At 40.4% G+C, this 7,153-nt stretch overlaps 1 pseudogene; it reads left to right on the top strand.

The window, feature by feature from the left end:
• Positions 1 to 1,249: 1,249 nt before the first annotated feature.
• LOC119333468 lies at positions 1,250 to 6,936 on the top strand (annotated as a pseudogene).
• The last annotated feature ends 217 nt before the right edge of the window (positions 6,937 to 7,153 follow it).

The following is a 7,153-nucleotide window of genomic DNA, read 5'->3' as shown; positions in this document are numbered from 1 at the left end:
TTTTGCCCTAGGTTGTGAAGCAACCTATATTTCTATCATTCCCAAAATTCCCAAAAAAATCTCATAAATTCTTTGGGGCATATCTTCATCAAATATGTAAAAATCCTTCCTTGCCTAGTTCAAAACTAATTCAACAATATTCATTTTCCTATTCTGTTCACAACAACACTTTATGAAGGAAGTGCTATTTATATATTCTTGATTGCCCTCGGAATTTTTGGGCACTCTTTCCTATCCAAATCATTATCGCATGAAAAAATTCAGCTCCATTTGCCTAGCAAATCTTCCTCGGCAAATTTCCAAAGTTTTTGTCCACCTAGAAGCATTGTGAAGGAAGTACCTTTTTTATATCTCTAAATGACATGCAATTTATACAGTTCCTTCATATGCCCAAATTATCACCCTCCTCCAAATTGCAGCCCAGTCAAATCATCTATGTGAGCCTAGGTTCAATTTATATTTTATGGCCAAATTGGCACGTTGCAAAGCAAGTGTTATATAGACCCCTCCTATTACCCTCAAACTTTTCGGGTACTCTTCCATACCCAAATCATTGCCACATGATAATATTCAGCTCAATTTTCCTAGTAAATCTTTCTCGGGAAATTTCCAAAGTTTCTACCTCGAGAGAAGCTTTGTGAAGTAAGTACTAGCTAGGCTTATCTAAATGATCTGAAAATTTACCAGCGCATGACCATACCTAAGTAACTTACCTACACCAATTTTGAGCTCATTTCATTCATCCAATCTCTCTCACTAGTTTTCCCAAGTTTTTGTCCATAGAAGAGCATTGTGAAGGAAGTACTACTTTGGCATGTCCAAATGGTATAAATTTTCTACAATGCTTTCCTATGCCCAAATAACCATCCTCCACAAAATTTCATCTCACTCCATTCATTATTTTGAGCCCAGCTTCAACATTCATATTTTTGTCCAGCGTGGTACTTTGCAAAGCAAGTACCACCTAGGATCCTCCTTTTGAGCTAAAAATTTGTGAAGACATTCTCCTTAGTAGATGATCATCCTCAGCCAAAACTCACGCCCATTGGCCATGTGCATTTCCCGTACCGCTAACCAAACACTTGGCTGCTAATTCATGTTTGAGCATCGATCGGTCTCCTCATGAGAATCTTATGTTGTAATTTTATTCCTAGCACCAACCTGGGGAGTGCCCAACCCACTAGACATGCCTAGGCCGCCCAGAACACATGGCAACATTATGGTCACACGGTGACCACGCGACGGGCATGCGAGTTTACACGCTCTAGAGTTGGGGCCCTCGGCCACCGCCCAAACCTCGACGTATCGCCACCAAACCATGTATTTATGATTAAATAGGTCCTTATGTAACTAGAAATGATTTTTGGAAAAAATAAATAGCAAACTATGAGGCAGCTGCAGTTCAAATTTGACCCGCTTCCAACTGAATCGACGGAAATTTGTCTTTTTCACGAGAGGTGGATCAAATTTTTTTACACCCAAACATTTTGTCAATTGTGCATTAAATATGGCCTAGTATTTTATAAAAATGATCTGGTCCAATTTTGCAACAATTATTTGGTAGTTCCTTCACAAAAAACCTCCTTTCGGGCACTCAAAAAATGGAAAATGGTTTTTTCTTCCAACGAAAATGAAAACTTCCTTAGGCAACATTGTTTGCCATTCCAATATGCACCCTTGTGCACAATGTGAGATCATTTGAACAAACTATGCCATGAATGTGGCCATAAGATTGATCATTTGGCTTGAAAGCCATTGATCTCCACACGTGATAGCTCGTTTCTGAGAACACTTCTTTAAAATAATTGCCATATTACAAGTTTGTTATTTTTCCTGGGAACTTGGCCACAAATAATGACACAATGCGAAGGTTTCCCAATTTTTTGATTTTTTTTGAATTTTTTATGCCCGTTTCAAAATGCGGTCAAAACGGCGAGAATGGCCGTTCCTAGCTAGTGGTTGAATCTTGGGATTTTTTTGGTGTTTCTCTGATTAAATAGGTACTTATGTAACTAGAAATTATTTTTGGAAAAAATAAATAGCAAACTATGAGGCAGCTGCAGTTCAAATTTGACCCACTTCCTGCTGAATCGGCAGAAATTTGTCTTTTTCACGAGAGGAGGATCAAAACTTTTTACACCCAACCATTTTATCAATTGTGCATTAAATATGTCCTAGTATTTTAGAAAATCGATTTGGTCCAATTTTCCAACAAATATATGGTAGGTCCTTCACAAAAAAATCATTTCGGGCACTCGGAAAATGTATTTTCCGTGCAAAGAAAATGAAAACTCCCTTAGGCAACATTGTTTAGAATTCCAAGATGCACCATTGTGCACAATATGAGATCATTTGAACAAACTATGCCATGAATGTGTCCATAAGATTGATCATTTGGCTTGAAAGCCATGAATCTTCACACTAGATAGCTTGTTTCCGAGAACACTTTTTAAAGTAATTGCCGTATTACAAGTTTATTATTTTTCCTGGTAACTTGGTTACATATAATGATGCAATGCGAAGGTTTTCCAATTTTTTGATTTTTTTTGAATTTTTTATGCCCGTTTCAAAATGCGGTCAAAACGGCGGGCTTGACCGTTCCTAGCTAGTGGTTGAATCTTGAATTTTTTTTGGTGTTTCTATGATTAAATAGATACTTATGTACCTAGAAATGATTTTCAGAAAAAATAAAGAGCAAACTACGAGGCAGCCACAGTTCAAATTTGACCCGCTTCCAGCTGAATCAGCGAAAATTTGTCTTTTTCACCAGAGGTGAATCAAGGCTTTTTACACCCAACCATTGTGTCAATTGTGCATTAAACATGTCCTAGTATTTTATAAAATCAATTTGGTCCATTTTTACAAAATTTATTTGGTAGTTCCTTCACAAAAAACCTCATTTCGGGCACTCGAAAAATGGAAAAATGGTTTTTTCATCCAAAGAAAATGAAAACTTCCTTAGGCAATATTGTTTGCCATTCCAAAATGCACCCTTTTGCACAATATGAGATCATTTGAACAAACTATGCCAAGAATGTGGCCATAAGATTGATCATTTGGCTTGAAAGCCATTGATCTCCACACATGATACCTCGTTTCAAAGAACACTTTTTTAAAATAATTGCCGTATTACAAGTTTATTATTTTTCCTGGGAAATTGTCCACATATAATGACACAATGCGAAGGTTTCAGAATTTTTTGATTTTTTTTGAATTTTTTATGCCCGTTTCAAAATGCGGTCAAACCGGCGGGAATGACTGTTCCTAGCTAGTGGTTGAATCTTGGAAACCTTTTGATATTTCTCTGATTAAATAGATACTTATATACCTAGAAATTATTTCTGAAAAAAATAAAGAGCAAACTACAAGGCAGCTACAGTTCAAATTTGACCCGCTTCCAACTGAATCGGCGAACATTTGTCTTTTTCATGAGAGGTGGATCAAAACATTTTACACCCAACCATTTGATCAATTGTGCATTAAATATGGCCTAGTTTTTAGAAAATGATATGGTCCAATTTGGCAACAAATATTTGGCAGGTCCTTCACAAAAAAGCCTCTTTTCGGGCACTCGAAAAATGAAAAATGATTTTTCCGTGCAAAGAAAATGAAAACATTCTTAGGTAACATTGTTTGCCATTCCAAGATGCACCATTGTGCTCAATATAAGATCATTTCTTTGAATTTTTCATGTGAAAAAGTAGAAGAAAAACAAAAGAATGTCGAGGTACATGCTTTTTTGAAACACAATTTGTCTTTTTGATGAGAGGTGGATCGAAAGCATTTTACATCTAAAGATTTGGTCAATTGTACATAAAATGTTGTCTTATAGTTTTGGAAAATGGAGTGGTGCTGTAAACATTTTTTGCACTCCAAAAATAGAAAATGATTCCCCCCCTAAAAACTCATTTCTCATAACAATTTTTAAAAGATATTTGTCTTATTCCAATTCCAAGTTTGTTAGTTTTCATAAAAACTATGTCACATTTGGTGACACAATGAAAATGTTTCTTTTTGAGTTTCTCATATCATATAATTGTTTATATGATTCAACACCTTTTTTGAAAAAATATGGCTCAACACCTTATTTTTAATCGATTACGACCAATTTAGAAAGTCATAACGTCTACTGGGTTCTGATTGGTCCATGGACATGTCACGCGGATCGTGCTCAAACGCCGTCGGATGCACTCGGATCCGACGGCAGCCCTTTCTCCCTCACTCCCCATCTTTGTCTCAAAAAAAGAAAAGAGAAAACTTCCTCACCCTCTCACCCCACGAACCCTAGCGCTCCCTCTCCCCCATACCTCCCCTCGTCTCCCACATCGCCACCGCCACCCCGCCGATCCCATCCCTCCCGATTCAGATCCGACCCCGCAGCCCGCGCCCGCACGCCACCACCCACTCCTCGCCGCCTCCCGGAGGACGTCCGCCGCTCTTCCTCCGCCTGTCCCGGAGGCCTCAGTCGGCACCCTCCATCGCAGGGACGCCGCGCTCGTCCCACCCTCGGCGCCGCACCTCCACCGCCATCTCTGCTGGGTCCTTGCCGATGCCTCCGCCCCTTCCCCGTCTAGCGCGCCACTCAGGAACAAGCACTGGAAGGACCTGGTGGTCACTGTCCGGGATGGCGTGCTCATCCCGCGGCCCGAGACAGAGGCCGTAGTGGACATGGTCGCCACCACCGACTGCGAGCGGGGGTTCTGGTCCTCTCCCTCGTCGTCCTCGGCGGCGGCATCGCGGCTTGGCGCCATCGTCGTGCCCTGCGCCGACGTCTCGATCAGCTTCACGGATCACCGTCTTCACGGTACGCACGCACACATGTCTGAAATCCATAGTCAACAGTTTGGTGTACGCGCTGACTACTGAGTCATGAGCCATGCGTGTGGTAGTGCTTGTGCAGAGGTTGGTCGAAGAGGGCTAGAGTTCATGCCGTTCCTGCTGTCCCTGTCCGTGTTCCTCTTCGGCACCTCCTGGTTCATCTTCGACCTCATCCTGGTGAGATTCCCATCCAACCCTCCCCGTCCCCATGGTGCTCTTTCTAGTTAGTACTCGTCCGAGAGAGTTGCAGTACCAACCATTAGTTCTTGGTATATCAGGTGGCCAAGATTGTAGCTGATGAGATGAATAACTACCTCTTGTTTGAGCACACTCTGCAAATTGTGCCTGTCCCACTGGAGAAAATATGGAGCTAAATTGAGCCAAGATTGTACCTCTTGTTAGTTATTGGAGCTAAATTGGTCAGGTTGAAAATACTGGAGCTAAAGAGGTTGATTATTGGGTAGTTAGTCCAGTTTTATTGAGATTAAATATGTGTGAGTCAGCTGTGAGATGCACAATTTTGTATTGTGATTTCTAGAACCCTGCTGTTTAGATGCAGTTTTGTTGTCCTTTTGAACGGTTGGTACCCCAGATTTGTGCTATAGCTGTGTTTACTATAGAGTGTAGACTCGTGGCATGTACTCTGACAAAATATTTGAAGGGTTAAATAATGCTGAAATGCCCTGCTGTAGTGTAGCTCTACTGATGATGCAGATTGATAGATCTTTTATGCTTGTGTTCGATTTGATGCCATGTCGACTTGCTTGCTTAATCATGAAGTAAATTGCTCGGTGCAGTTATTTTCTCTTAAAAATTTTGCAGTGTATGTCATCTAAATAAAACTGCAGGCAGTGATCTTCTTGTATGAGTATATATGTCTGCATTGCATGTTGTTTTTGTGAAAATATGATGATTACTTCCTAGGTACTGCACATTTTGTTTAGCTTGAGGTTTTGTATGCACTAGTATTACTCTGTTTAGCTTGAGGTTTGAAGCTCTAGTATGCTTAGAATGACCGTTTCATTAGTCTCTTAATCGACAAGTTAACTAGACTATTTTACTGTATTTCTGTCATACTCCTTTCATTTATTTAGTGACTGCAGACTGGGAAAATGCCATGTGTACCTTAATCCTTGTGGTTCTTATTTGTTCCCGGTTTGGTGAGCTTGCCCTGAGGTCTGTGGCTGCGTGCAGGGACCAGGCCCATGGTGGTGAGGGACTACTATGACATGCTCGGCGTGAAGAAGGACGCCGGCCAGGGTGAGATCAAGAAGGCGTATTACGCGGTATGGCTCGCTACAATTGGGTCTGGCACTTATATTGTAATCTTTGGCTTGTCTAAGACTGAACTTGAAGGCTGCTTGTGGGTAGTAATTTTACTTGGTAGATGCTCGAGGCCAAAAACACACACATTATGTACTAAATGTGGTCGCGTATGTCAGGACTCATACATTGTTAAAATAGAGGCTTGGGAAGAACTATTTTCTTTGTAGTAATAAGTCAGGAGTTGTTTGTTGCTTCAGTAGGGTGTCATACATTATAATCATCAGCTCATGTCATCTGGGATCAAACATAGCTTTGAATTTACAAGAGTAAAGATTTATGTGAGAAGTACAAACCATGTTCAATTTTAACTTGTACAAAAATTATGCCCCTTCTATAGTGATACATTCTGTACTACACTGTTGCTTCTGTTTGCTTGCTTGATTACCTCTATAAGGCGGCTTCGTTTTGTTCTTCTTCTTCATGTGCTACTTGCAGCATCAAGGGGATCTTCGACCGCTACCAACAGGCCACCGGGACCAGCCTATGGACCGAGCAGTATGAGGTTGGCTGCTGCTTCTCTATCTTGCCTCCATCCATCTTTTTCTTTAGCTGTATCACTTTCTCCTTTCTTTGATGTGGCTGATTTGATTCGGTTTGATATCATCTAGATCTGACTAGTTTGTACTTAGTCACTAGTGATGCACTGCTCTTTTTCCTTGTGATGCTCGAGTACTGAAGAAACTTGGGTAATATGCATTGGTCTTTTGCTTATGCTCTTGTGAGTTTGGCAAGTGATTGTATGGGGAGTAGATGTAGTGTGTGCTTATGCTCTTCTGATATTTGCAGGAGTAGTACATTCTAGGGACATGTTTTAAATCAATAATGTTCCTCATTGTGTTAAATCAAGCCTTACAGAATACAATATACACACTAGATTGTTTCTGAACGTGTTAAATCAACAATGTGTATGTGTTATTGTATCCTAGTAATTTTGCTGTGTCACTGTATCCCAGTAAGGAAAGATGCTTGTTATACTCATGTTCCTGATGATATTAGTGTAGACTCAATT

The sequence above is a fragment of the Triticum dicoccoides genome, chromosome 7A (genome assembly GCF_002162155.2).
Source record: "Triticum dicoccoides isolate Atlit2015 ecotype Zavitan chromosome 7A, WEW_v2.0, whole genome shotgun sequence".
In the NCBI taxonomy this organism is placed as follows: Eukaryota; Viridiplantae; Streptophyta; class Magnoliopsida; order Poales; family Poaceae; genus Triticum; species Triticum dicoccoides.
The sequence above is the reverse complement of the archived record's forward strand: the minus strand, read 5'-3'. Positions and strand labels throughout refer to the sequence as shown.